Below are 13,845 nucleotides of genomic sequence, written 5' to 3' on the forward strand. Positions count from 1 at the left end.
GGTGGAAACATGGAGGCCACCATAATGAAAACATCCAGCAGGTAAGTTATCACCTACATAAAAACTGATCTTTAGACACTTTAACTATATTTTGTGTTTGCTAAACTTCCCTTAATGTGTGTATTTTGCAGGAGAAGCAGCCTGAGAGTGATCTTTAACACCGATTCTCAGGGTGTGAGTTCACTCCAATGTTCAAAGGTGAGTGGTAGGTGTGTTTGCACCTTTGGTCATTGTTTAATAAATGAATGCCTGTCTATGTACTTTACAGCATGCCTCTGTGTCTCTGTGTGTGTGATCTAGTTCAACACTGATGACAAACAGAGCTCCATTCATGATGAGGCTTCCTCTGGTGCAGCAGAGAGGGAAGGACTGACAGGAGGTGGGTGTGACCAAAAATACAAAAATGTATTACACTGCAAGTCTCGCAGCTCCCTCAGTATTGAATGGTGGAGCTGCAGTGGACAATTGGTGAAGCAATTAAGAAAGTTGGTGCGGAGAGACAGAGAAAGAAAAGGAAAAAAAAAAAACCAAAAACGCGCACATGGCTCGCGTTGCGTTCAGGAAGATTTTTACACCGCAACGCAAAAGTCTGAAAGTGAAAGAAAATGTGCCAGGTTAGATATTGGTACAGGTGCACGGCCCGCACATGTTTGCAGAGTTTAAAAAGAGCAAGGAAAGACGTGCAAAGTTAGCGCCTGACCGCCGGTGATGTGAGGTAAGTCTGGCAGATCCTTTTCTTTCATGAATTAAACGCGTAAAACTCAGATAAGTTTAATCACTCCACAGCTGCGCTCCCTTCAAAGTCCAAACGAGGAAGCAGGTTGTGACTCTGATAAAACTGTACACTCACTGAGGTTGGATTTGTGCAGTTGCACACCGGTATTTCATGACTTTATTTGCACAGAATTTGACATTGCAGAACTGTCAACTGCTCTCATGTAATGGGCGGTTTGCGCAAAGATAAAAGGAAGTGTGCGGTGGCAGTCAGAGATAGTAACCCGGTCTTCCTCTTCCTTTTTTTTTTTTAAACTTTTAAAAAAGTTATTGAATGACTCGTTCTGAAACGCGTCCCTTTGACTCGGTTGCACCTTTTTCCCTCAGTTTGCTGTGGCTGTGGACGCACAACAAGCATCAGCGGAGCGGCGACCGGTTATTAAACATTCTTGTGACTTGTGTGAACTTCACTGATCTTTTTATAGTCTGATGATCCTTATCAGTATGTGAAGTTTGGCTGCTGAGCGTCACCTCCTGGAAAGAGTCTTAGCAGAATGCAGTGGGCGTCACTTCAATACTTCATGAAGTGCTGTAGTCAGGGAAGTGACTGGGAGATGCTGCGTTCAGGTGCTGTCGGAGGCGGCCTCAATGTGCCAACGTATGCAGAATGAAGATTTTTAAAACACAATTAATTGTGTTTTTTGTAAACAGTTACGACAAACTGACAAATGATGATGGTGTTTAGACATAACACAATTTGTGCCGCAGCACCAGAATAATGAAAATACAATTGAGTGTTTAACAGGAGAGAAATGTTAAAAATATTTGCAGTTAAACATTAAACAGAAATTTAGATAACACATATTGCTCCTCTGCCTTAACAAAATAAGCTTTTTTGCAATTGCAGAGGACAAGTACTAATTACTTGATGATACAGTCTCGGCTCAAGGTCCATTTAGTAGCTGTTCCGGTGCTTTTGGTTGCATCACACCATCTTCCTCATCAGCTTGGAGTCTGTCTAGTTGTCGTGGAAGTGTAGATATTTTTATTCCCATTTCTCTGGGCACTTTGAGGACCTCTCATCAATGATGGCAGGGTATCCTTAGTGCTCAGAAAAACTGGCTCACACGTTTTTTCCAGAGGCTTTGGCCATAAACCCTACAATTAATGGCTGAGCTGAGCTACAGCTGCCTTAATACAACAAGAAGACTGTTGAAGCTGCCTGCCCAAGTGCAAATAAAGTAACATGCAAGGAATATGACCAGTGACGCACAAACTCTTAAACTGCTCAGACGAGGGATTTGGTGGCTTTTGGTCTCTTGTGCTGCCATCTTGAATGTCAGTTCTTAAATGGGAGGGCATTTTGCCCACTAGTTGAATTTCAGGCATCAAAGTTTAGCCATGACTTTGGAAATAATAGTTTGACCAAAAAGACTGAAATCAACTTATACTTGGTAGATTTTTCCAGAGCCTTCAGCTGCAACTCGCAGTCTTTATCAATGAACTACTGCTAAGCAGCTCTAACCACCGAGGATGACCTTGAGGTATGACTGAAAGCTCAGAGAAAAGTTAGTAAGCAGACTTTGAGTTTAGATTGTTTTGTCACACTTTGCCTAATTTCCTTCTACAATATATTTCTCATTACATAATTAGTCTCTTTGGCTACAATCATGGTTCAAACTTAGGTGTCACGCCTTTGCTATGACTGGGGTTTAATATTTCCAACAGTATTTGAACTCATCGCCGCACTGGAGAGACTATTTCTTCTCCTTTTTTTCTTATGACACAACCTGCTGCGAACGCTCCACTTTTCTCTTATTTTTCCTTTTTAAGAAACGTCCTACTTGTGTTTCCACTGATGCTGAACGTCAACATTCAGACACGAAGCTTGAGAGAATATTGCTCAACTTTCTAATAACTTTCTTCTCCATATTTCCATTTGCCCGTTGTCACATCACGGCCTCATGTCTCCGCTGTTTGGACTCATTAAAAGCAAAGATGTAGATGATTTCTGCATGCTGGTGTGAGTGAGTTTCATAATGAGTGACAAGGGGTTTCCCTGCGCCCTGTTTCCTCCATTCATGTGGCTGGGAGACTGAGAAGCATAGAGCTGTCAACCCGGATATGACCTGAATATTGAATGTGTTTGAGGGAGAGAGAGAGGAAGAGAGACAGTACATGTGTGACAGTGAGCGGGAGTGTGTGTGTGCGGCAGGGGAAGCAGAAAGTGTGTGTATGTGAAAGAGACAATAGGAGGTGTGTTTGCATGTTTTATTTATACAACCTTTATTTTAAGAGGCTTGCTGTTTGAGGTCATGTATTGTATTCCCTGTGTGTGTGTGTGTGTGTGTGTGTGTGTGTGTGTGTGTGTGTGTGTGTGTGTGTGTGTGTGTGTGAGAGAGAGAGAGATATATAAAGCCAGCAGCTCAGTCATTTCCTCATTGTGTTTCCTAGTGACCTCAGCAGCAAGCTTCCTCTTGTCACTTGCAACATTTTGCATCCCCAGCAGTTCAATATGATATGCTGAGCAGGATGTTAATCCATGTCATGTATGTGTGTTTGGCATCGACGCATGTAAAATACCTGTAAACCAGAGGGACATGTCCCAGCCTTGCTGATAAGCCAGCAAGGCACAAAGCAGGTGAAGGAGCTTTAGGTAATCTGTGACTCTTATGTTCTTTCAGTCTGTTCTTCAAACAAAATATCTATTAAAGATGTGTTTTATAATTATCCTGCATTACTGAAAAATCACAATCCTGTGTTTTAAACTGAAATTTCCAGCCAGTTCTAACGTTGTCATCTTTTGTTGAGGTCCTGTGAAGTGCCACTAGGGGGCAGTGTTACTCCAACATAGCCTGTGGCCTAAAATAAGTTTTGAAATCCGAAAATCCCAGCAGCTAGCAAAGTAACTGATTGATCAGCAGTCCCATCGTCCCCCACAGGCACGTTACAGTGATCGATATGCTATCAGATAGCCCTGGTTTACCTGCACAAAGCACCGTCGCTCTTATTTTACCCAATCAGACGTCTTCTCAGGTGTGTGGGAGTTCAGACCGCCTTTTTGATCTATTGGCCTTTCTCAAAGCAGACATTTTGACTTGTCATAGCAGGAACAGTTCAGGTGTTATTAATAGCACCACAATGCCTCTGTTCTGTTCAATAGTGAGCCAACGTGCACAATGCCAGGACTCTGAAACCGGAGCAGCTAAATGGAACTGTGACGAAATGTCCCCAGTAGACAAAGACCTATTAAAGTCGGGTCACCTTGAACTACTGGTGCACCCAACCGGAGCAGTGTGCTAACCTCCTGCGTGGGTGTGCAGGACCTTTAAGCGACTCTTTTGGAAATACTGTTGCTTCCAGTAGTCATACCTGGAGATTCACATCCATCTCTCACTCTGACTTGTTGGTCTCATACAGAGTTTCTATATTGACTCGTGCAGCTCTTTGTGACCTTCTGTCTTATATAAATTAACTTTCTTAATTACTACTTGCTTTTCTCTGCTATGTCAGCTTGCTGGCAATAAGCTGAAACAGTAATTTGGTTAAAAATGCATCTGCAACTGTATTGATTATTTATTAATCCTCTTTCAAGCCGATATGTCAAACGCTCTCTGGGTGCCAGTGTTGTAGTCAAGTCACTCTGCCTCGAGTCCAAGCCCAGGTTCAAGTCTCCAGTGTTCAAGTCCAAGTCATTAAAAAAATTTCCAAGTCAAGCCCGAGTCGAGTCCTCTACTCATCCGAGTCAAGTCCAAGTTGAGTCCCTATTGATCAAGTCCAAGTCCAGCACTAAAGTAAGCATACATGTTGTCAAACTTCAAAAAAACATAACTGTGGTCCCGCAGCTCATAGGCGTGTCCTAATTGCGGGCGGTATGAACTTTCATATGCATTTTACCGTTTAACTCACTCTAACGCTCAAAACTACACTCCTGTCCTCTTAACAATAACACTCACAAAAATGCACCTCCAGTGTGCTTTATTTGCGCATACATAAACATGTATTTTATCATGAATAGCTTATTTACAAAAAGGCTGGCAGCACCAATGTTAAGCATAGATGTTGTCGAACTTGAAAAACATAACACTCAGAGAAATGCAAAACTCTAATGTGCTTTATTTAATGTGCTTTAACACAAATACAGCGGGAAAATAAGTACTGAACGCGTCAATTTAACTCCTCAGTAAATCTCATTATAATTTTGGTGTTGCTGAGATGAAATTTTCACCAGATAAAAATCTAAAATTGATAAAATCCATAGAGTTAATAGAAAAGGCCACTTGAACCTTCAAAGTTTCAAAACAGGAAGAATGGGCCAAAATCACATCTGAGAAATGCATGCAGCTAGTTTATCCACGTAGGAGACATCTTGAAGTTGTCATTACCAACAAAGGCTTTTCCGCTAAATAGTAAAACAAGAATACAACAAACATAACTCATTTTCTGGACTTATTTGTTTTGATTAGGCTACACAGACATGTTGTCATCAGCTCTGACATCATTGCACTACCCAACCTCGCCCAATGAGGTCTCATCAAAATACCACCTTGACTAAGGCAAATTGTAGCTTAATGACATATTACCAAAAGAAAAGTCGAGTCCTTTTGAGTCATCGCGAGTCTGAATGCACGAGTCCAAGTCCAAGTTCAAGTCCTTAGTGCTCGAGTTCAAGTCAAGTCATGAGTCTCTAAATTTAGCTTAACACTGGTGGGTGCAGCTTTGCAAATATTAGGATTTGCTGCTTCGGTCCATTTCTTATCATTGTAAACTTGATATCTTGATTTTTGAACATAGCACGTCAGCGTGGCCCCATTTAAAACCTCTTCCACCTTATTTTCCTGCTGTCTGATAACAGTTTCCCACTATAGACGTGGTCCTGTCTGCAGGACAAAGCCATGAACCCTCTGGCAATATATTCACCACGTCCCATCTGCTCCGTCTAACCATGATCACAGTAAAGAATGAGCTCTGCAGCATATCTGTGATATTCAGCCGTTGCATTGGGAGTCAGTGAGCATGGAAATCAATTCAAAGCAGCAACCTGCTGATTATAGGTTGCTCTGTGTGCTTTGCCTCCGTATAGACAAATTAGGGGAAATGTACACGAGAGATGTTGCTATGGAGATGCAGGCGGAAACAGAGAAAGGTGCGAGGTTCATGTCGAGTTCAGCTCGAAGAGAATCAGCCAGGTGAGATCCATGTTCAAGTGACACTTGGTTTGCTTTTATCGTCAGTTCATGTGCAAAGTGTCAGCCACGGCAGAGAGTGAAAGCATGTTGAAAGCGTGTCCAAAACAGAGTCATGTAACCAAAGTTCATGTTGCGAGGCCACGGCTCCTTCCTGTCATGCTCAGAGAGGTCTGGGGGAATTCGAAGAAAAGCATACAGCTCACTGTTGAGCTGAGAGAGTAGATAAAAAAAGGGCCGAGAAAAACCGCCGTCACGCTACAGAGGAGTCCAAACATACGATATGATGCTTTTTCAGTGACATAAGAAACTCTGCTTATGAGAAATTGAACTCTAACCTGCATCAGCTGATCATTTCGGCCACTTGGGTTCAGCAGAAACGAGCTGTAAACACAAAGACATGTCACCCTTTTTAAGCTGAAAGCTGAGGCGGCAAACTTGTTAGCGAACACCAACAGATGAGCAACATTTTCATTCATTTGTGGTTGTGTTTGTGTCCACCTGATGAATTTTAGTCACTCTCCTTTTAGCTCAGGTTTGTTCTCCACCAACTCCTGAAGGGAATGTTTGCCTGCTGAATGCTGCTAAACGTCAGCTAGTCAGCTGTTAAGTGGTGGTGGGCAGGTGCCTGTTGTGGCTTGAAACGACACTGATGAGAGCAATGAGAGTAAACCAGAAGAGCAAAGCCGTGAAGCCAAAACAATGAGCTGAAAGACGCTAAAACGCTCTGTAGAGCAGAGGGGACCCGCAGAATCAGGGGATAATGTATTTTTTACAATTGTTAATATAAATATTTATTATAGCAGCTTTAAGTTGCTCAGCTCCACCAACTTCAGACCATCCGAGCCTGAAGCAACAGCTCTTCTGTTGGCCAAGCTGCTCCCAACAAGAGGACTCAGCTTTCATTTACCGCCCAGTCGATTGCAGAAGAGGTTCGAGCGTTGCCTCCCCGGCCTGTGCCGCAGCAGTGGGGCTGTTCAGCTTTCCTGAGCATGCAGTCAGCAGATGTTTTTTTTTTTTTTTTGGAGGCTACTTCTGCTCGTTATGCTGCAGAGAGAGATGCAAACCACAGATAGCTCATTCAAATGAAAGTAACCCCTGTGTCTATTTGTGCAGTGACAAAACCAAATGAGTAGGCAGCTTTTACATCACACACAAACTGAAATTAGCTCAAGTCATCTCGCCGTCACGTTTGTCATCCCTGTCGGCTCCCATTCAGCCTGAATCGTGGCGTCTCATTACTGAGACGAGAAATGAATTAGAGCTGCCGCTAACCAGAGACGATATTGACTTCTAAGTGACCTGATACAGCAGACATGTGATTCAGCGTGTTTTATTAGATCATTCAAGACATGAAACACTTGTCTATGGGAACCTGAAATGATTTAATCTGTCAATAAATCCCTGCTGAACAGCAAACTTTTGCAGCTGCGCCTCCATTCCTGTGTTTTCACTTCAGCTGAAGGAGTAGCTCGTTCCTCTGTGTGTTCCTCCTCTTTTACCACCTGTGGTCTTATGAAACCACAGTGGATAAAGTCACAGATGCAAAGTTTTTTTTTCTTGACACTTTTCAACACTGGGCAGCCGCTATGTTTCATTTCCAACGGTAGTAGTTTCGGTGGAGAGTTACAGGGTCTCATTATGACCTCAAAGGAATACTTTGACATTTTGGATTTCTTTGCTTTCTGGCTGAGAGTTAGATTTAAGACAGATACTGCTGTCCTATGTGTCTATTCATCAGGATGCAGTTACAGTTACACCCCCCACCCCCCCAAAACCACAATTACCTTTTTCTTTTTGTATGAAAAATAAGAAGCAGTATGGTTATTAGTAAGCTTCAGAGCTGCTGGTAGGTGTATTTTTGAAGTTTGATGTGAGCCAGGCTAGCAGTTTCCCTCCACTTCCAGTCTTTACGCTAAGCTAAGCTAAGCTAAGCTAAGCTAATCTCCTGGTGTGACCTTCATATTTAATGGACAAACATGAGAGCGGTACTGATCCGTTCATCAAGTTCTTGGCAATTAAACATTTTTACATAAATGCCAGTAATTCCTTTAATGTTCTGGGATGCTTTTCCACCCTGACAAGAAGAATATTTAAAGGGGAAATACCGAATTCAAGCAGCATGTGATTTGAAAGTGCAGTACAGGCGAAAAATAAGAAAGAAGGATGACCTGTACATGGTGGAAACGTCGTTAAAGAAAGTAAACGGAGCTGCAGATACTCCTCGGCTCTCCTATCGAGCACCTATCGTGCTGACGTTTTGGGGATGTGCACACGAAAATTGCCAGGTTGTAAATTGTAACCGCGGTGAATGTACAGTACGTGCATGTTAACACAAACACATGCGTCACTCGCAGCACACAGACAGTAGCTCTTCCTCATCTGTCACTGTCGAGGCTCGGCTTTGACACAATACATCTGTCAGGCAACAATAACCTCTTATCTCCAACATCTCAACTTTTCAGGAACTAATAGCTGCAGCCTCCTTTGTAGCTCAAAGGGCGTACTTTGGACCCGCCAGTGGGGATTTGGACATTTTCTGAAAGCCTGAGAGCGGGTGAAAAACAAAAACCTTCTCCAGAGGGCAAAACACAAAAACCACAAAATTTGTTTCATGCAAAATCCTCATTGAACTGAGCCAACACTCTTGCCATGTGAAAAAGGTGTGAAGGAGTGTAGACGAACATGTGACTTGAGTATGAGTGTTCAGGTTTGTGTGTGAATTTTATGAGGATGTTTGTGCACACTGTATGAGTGTGTGTGTGCATGCCTGCTGCTCCTGTGGCCAGCTGGACCCTCTGATCCTTTCATTTCAGAGCTAAAGTGAAAGTACAGTGAGCAGCCTGAGCATTCCTGTCCTATCACGCTGTGTTTTTCACTGTTCTTAATCTTATCAGTTGATAACTTTCAGATCGTGTAATGCACTTGGGTGGCTTTCCTATCTGCGCCTCCGCCAAAGAGGGTGGGACGAGGCTGATGTTTTCATTCCTGTCTGCTTCTTAGAAATGTTTCAGATTTGGCTGCACAGAGAGCCCTCAGTGCATGATATCACCTCATGTGATTTTTGTCATGATTTCCAACATTACTTATCTTTACTGGCCCATCCCAGTGGAAAGAACTAGTAATGTAAGTTTTTCCTGCAGCAGAGTCTTTCTGTGTCTGTGAAGGTTTGGACTCTGCAGTGAGGCCGTCAGGAACTGGTCTCACTGATTTTCAGCTCAGTCAGAGAAGCTGAAGTGTGTTCAGCAGCTGTAACTGCACTCATTTTCATACCTTAATAGGAAACACTCCCATGTGTATAATCAGAGCCTGAACTTTGAAACAAATCCTCTTCTTGAATCGACGGTTCAATCACACCCATAATGCACTTTTTGTGGGCAGGTTCTTTCGGGCGACCACGCTGGTTTACAGTTAAGGCTACTGGTTTTCAGTAAGATGCTGCCATAGGGTGCAGCTGGGTGGATGGAGGATGTGTGACAATTCTTGTGTAGACACCACTCAAGGGTTAACTGTCTCACACTGTGCAACTTACATGTAGCTAACGGCTGCCACAAGTGCACCGTACTCTACTACTGTGGGGTTTTTAGTCAGAGCTACTGGTTTCCAGTAAAGACCTGCACCCAGTGGCTTCACAGCAGAGGAAGTGGTGGTGGTGCAGTCTGAAACTTCAGAAAAAGAAAAAGTGTTCATGCGTCGATTGCTTATCTTTTCATGCAAATTGTGTGTTTTTTTTTTTTGTTTTGTTTTTTGCCTCACATGCATTTAAGTATCTGCTTTTTATTTCATTGAGCTGATGCTGCAGCTACTTCCTGTGAGCACACTGTGAAAGAAAAGTTCAAAGGCTACAGTGAACGGAGCAAATCTGCCTGTTTTATGCATCTTGATATATTATATTTTATGCATCACTTCATCTCAGTTCTCATAGTTTAGTCTTAAAAACATAAAAGCTGACATTGTGTTTTTATGCCCCAAACAAAACTTTGAGTGTAAAATTCAGTTTCTGACAGTTAATCAATCAGGTAAGGTTGAGGGTTTGCAAAGACAGAAAAGGTGAAAAAATCGTAATACAATCTCCTTTTTATTCTGTGCAATATTTAATACATTTTACTTTGTGAATCAGGAGGAGCCAAAATCACAACCCTGCGCTGTACTTGAGGTTATATCGCCGCTTAGTGGAGAAGCAGAGACATTACATTTAGTGTACAGCTCCACATCTGCTTAACTGAACACTGTAGTTCTCTTGTTTTTCTTCTAAACTTAATCTGCAAGTAATTAAAGAATCCGTGAATGATTTGTTATTTATCAAGCAAACATTAAACAATCATCAGTCTCAGATTCTCCATTGTGAGCATTTCCTGCATGTTTTCTCTGACTGGATATCTTTTAGTTTTGGACGGTTTTATATGTAATATGAAGATATCAGCTCATACCCTATTTTACAGATTAATTAAAGAAATCATGCAGAGATGAATCAAGCATGAAAGCAGTCATTTGTTGCAGCCCTGCACTCCACAGTGAGGTCAGCCAACCTTTCAGCCTCAAACCTGCAGCGTCGCTCTGCCTCCACCTGCTGTTTGACTTTGAAAACTGCTGAATTTAAAAACCACTCATACCTCAAAGTGGACTTTTATTCATGTTAACCACATTTTTTCTCCAGCTATTTTTATTTTATTTCACATATGTTCATTAATTGCTGGATTTTACGTGTCTCATTGTTAATCTTTGCGGTCTTGTAAGATTAAATCTCGATGAACCTAGAGGGCCTTTGAACCTTGAAACAAGAGGTCCAAATATTATAATATATAAAAACAAATTTGTCTATATTGATATGTATAGAAGCATTAAGTACAATTATCCTTGAGCAAGACTCTGGCTCATTTGCTGATCTCTGATCTCTGTAGAAGCTGCACAGAAGATGCTTTTTAAGCCACAGAGTTAGTGTCTCAGCCACGTTTAGGAAATATCTGAAGGCTCTATTTTATTCTGAACATCCCTCTGACCACTAACAAGCTTAAAGTAGATAAAATACTCTAGATGTGACCCTGCTCTCTGTAGTGTGAACCCTGCTGTTGCCAGAAGAGGGCGGTGTTTTCCACATCATCCCCATCAGATGAGCGTCTGTGTGCAGGAATCAAGGCCCAGTGTGTTTGTGCCCTCCAGCACACAATCAGTGGATTCTTTCAACCGCTGTCATTTCCAGAGGGTAACTGTTTGAAGCCCCGCCCCCTGAGGAATGTGTGGTATTGATTGGTTGGTGGGTGCCAGCTGGCGGTATTGATTGGCGTACTTAAAGGCAACAATGGAGGAGAGCAGTGAGAAGCCGTCGGGTTTGGTTTCACACAGTAGATCAGCTCAGTGGAGACGGAGACAGCTGTGGCAATGCATTAGGCTAATTTTGTGTGTGTGTGTGTGTGTGTGTGTGTGTGTGTGTGTGTGTGTGTGTGTGTGTGTGTGTGTGTGTGTGTGTGTGTGTGTGTGTGTGTGTGTGTGTGTGTGTGTGTGTGTGTGTGTATCCCCTTATAGTGAGCATTGATTGAGCTGCAGTCAAAGTCTTCACAGTGTTGGTGGGACATAGGGCCAGCTGCACCTATTCGGAGCCCTCTCAGGGTTTTAATTAAAGACGAATAACCCTTAAAGGAATATTCCACTGAAAATCTCCGCTATCGATGTTTGTCGTTTGTTCTGATCAACTTGACAGTCGTCAACTTTATCCATCCATCCATTGTCTATACCCGACTATCCCTTTTCAGGGTTGGGGGGGCTGGAGCCTATCCCAACTGTCAATGGGTGAGAGGCGGGGTACACCCTGAACCAGTCGGCAGTCGATCGCAGGGCAACATATAGAGACAGACAACCATTCACGCTCACACTCACACCTAAGGGCATTTTAGAGTCACCAATTAACCTAATGAGCATGTTTTTGGTCTGTGGGAGGAAGCCAGAGTGCCTGGAGAGAACCCACGCATGCACCGGGGATTGAACCCGCGACCTTCTTGCTGTGAGGCATGCACACTACCTCCTGCTCCACCGTACCGCCCTCATCAACTTCAGTTCATTAGAAGTGATTTCCAACAAAAATCCAGTTCCCACAAAGAAAACAGCACTAAGAGGTGACAGCAGAAGCCACACACAGAGGTGCTTTCAGCTAAATGCTAACATTAGCATGCTAACATGCTAATGTTCACCAGGTATAATGTTCACCATCTGTTAGCATGCTAATGTTGGCTAATTCGCACTTAACACACGCGGCTGAGGCTGATGAGTGTTGGGCCAGAGAGCAAAAGTTGGAGGATGTTTTTGAGGATGTAATTTTGGAGATATTTTAGTCTGAAACAAAGAGGCGGGCTGACCAATCGACTGACACGTGTCGTACCGAGAGTCATGCTGCTCACGTGGCTAAAAAGTGTCAAAACGTCTTAAACCAACCCTGCAAGTAATCCACCCTGCTTCCATTGTTGCTTACACAATGAGACGTATTCTGGTGAAAATACAATCGCTTGGATCGCACTGGATTAACCTGCAGAAGTTATTTGAGAGATTTATTTGGATGTTTTGATGCTTTTTTCTTGCCTTGAAACTGAGCCATCATTGGAATTGATGGTTACTGTCATGCATTCAAACGAACAACAGGAAGGAAATTTATGGGTTCCGAGGGATAATTGGAAAATACATACAACAAAATCAGATGGTATATCTTTGACTATTGTTGTAAACATTTCAGTTTGTTCAGATTGCAGGATTTTGTTCTTAAATCTTCTCAGGTTTGCAGTAATTTTGTGCCCAGCGTTGCGCAGACACGGTGACTTCAGCCTGGAATCCTCATCTCCTGCACTCTTTCACGTCACTGTAGAGGATTTTATTGTTTTAGTTGTGTGAGATAGTTGCTGTTGTTCCTTCATCTTAGCTGTTTTTTACTCCCAGTAAGAAAGATGGCTGCTTATTTAAAAAGCAGCTTCAATTCCCATTTAATTTTCCACACTAATTAAAAGTTTAATCACAAAAAAGGCAAAAAAAAAAAAGAAAAAGAATGTTAAAGTTTCCAGTTTGTTGGATGAAACTTTTCCTCGTGGAAAATGCAAAAATGTAGAGCGTAAAGGAAACATCAGCTGCAATGATTAATCAATTAGTTGTCAACTATTAAATTCATCACCAGCTATTTTGATAATTGATTAATCGGTTTGAGTATTTTTTTTAGCAAAAAAATGTCAAAACTCTCTGATTCCAGCTTCTTAAATATGAATGTTTTCTGGTTTCTTTCCTCCACTATGACAGTAAACTCAACATCTTTGGCTTGTGGACAAAACAAGATTATTTCCTTGATTAATTGACTTGAAGACAAGTAAATGACTTAGTTTGAGAACGTGGAACGATGAAATGTTTGTTCTTGCTTCATAAAACGACTTAAGAAGTTCATCGCTTAAAATAGTTTCTGATTATCTTTCTGTCCACTAATCGATTGATCGAGGAATCATTTATGTGACGGCGGTGACTGAGACCACAGTTTTGAATGTGTTTTAGTTATCTGGCGTTACTTTTATTAAATTAAGATTTTCAGAGCGGCTGAGTCACTGCTGGACCCTCGGTGGAGACAAAGACATCCCACCTGCAGCAGCAGCTCTGGTGGTCTCACTCAGGCATTAATCATCGTGGAAACACGTCCACGTTCTGTCTCTTTCTGTCCCGTGTACTCAGCCCACAGGACCACACACACAAAGTTGGGAATACGCAGAAATACCTCCCACACTGATACACGAATTCCTCAGATCAGGCTCCCAAACCGACGACAAAGTTTTTCTGAGGGTGAAGCGCCTCACTCCCCTCCCCCCTCCCCGCTGTCTGCGTCTCGGCGGGCTAATCAGAAACACAATAGCGTCTCAGTGTACCACCTGGAAACTAATAGTGTTTAGACTCAAGAGGAGGTGAGTCAGATCCTCTGCTCCCTCTG

General features: G+C 42.5%; 1 long non-coding RNA gene across 1 annotated transcript in view; it reads left to right on the top strand.

Moving 5' to 3' along the window:
• The first annotated feature begins 435 nt into the window (after positions 1-435).
• The window catches only part of LOC139341708 (uncharacterized), a 75,597-nt gene continuing 62,187 nt past the window's right edge, over positions 436-13,845 (top strand). Inside the window, exon 1 of the long non-coding RNA XR_011603013.1 lies at positions 436-715. This is a non-coding gene — a long non-coding RNA (uncharacterized lncRNA). The remainder of the gene's footprint in view (positions 716-13,845) is intronic.

The sequence above is a fragment of the Chaetodon trifascialis genome, chromosome 13 (genome assembly GCF_039877785.1).
Source record: "Chaetodon trifascialis isolate fChaTrf1 chromosome 13, fChaTrf1.hap1, whole genome shotgun sequence".
Lineage (NCBI taxonomy): Eukaryota > Metazoa > Chordata > Actinopteri > Chaetodontiformes > Chaetodontidae > Chaetodon > Chaetodon trifascialis.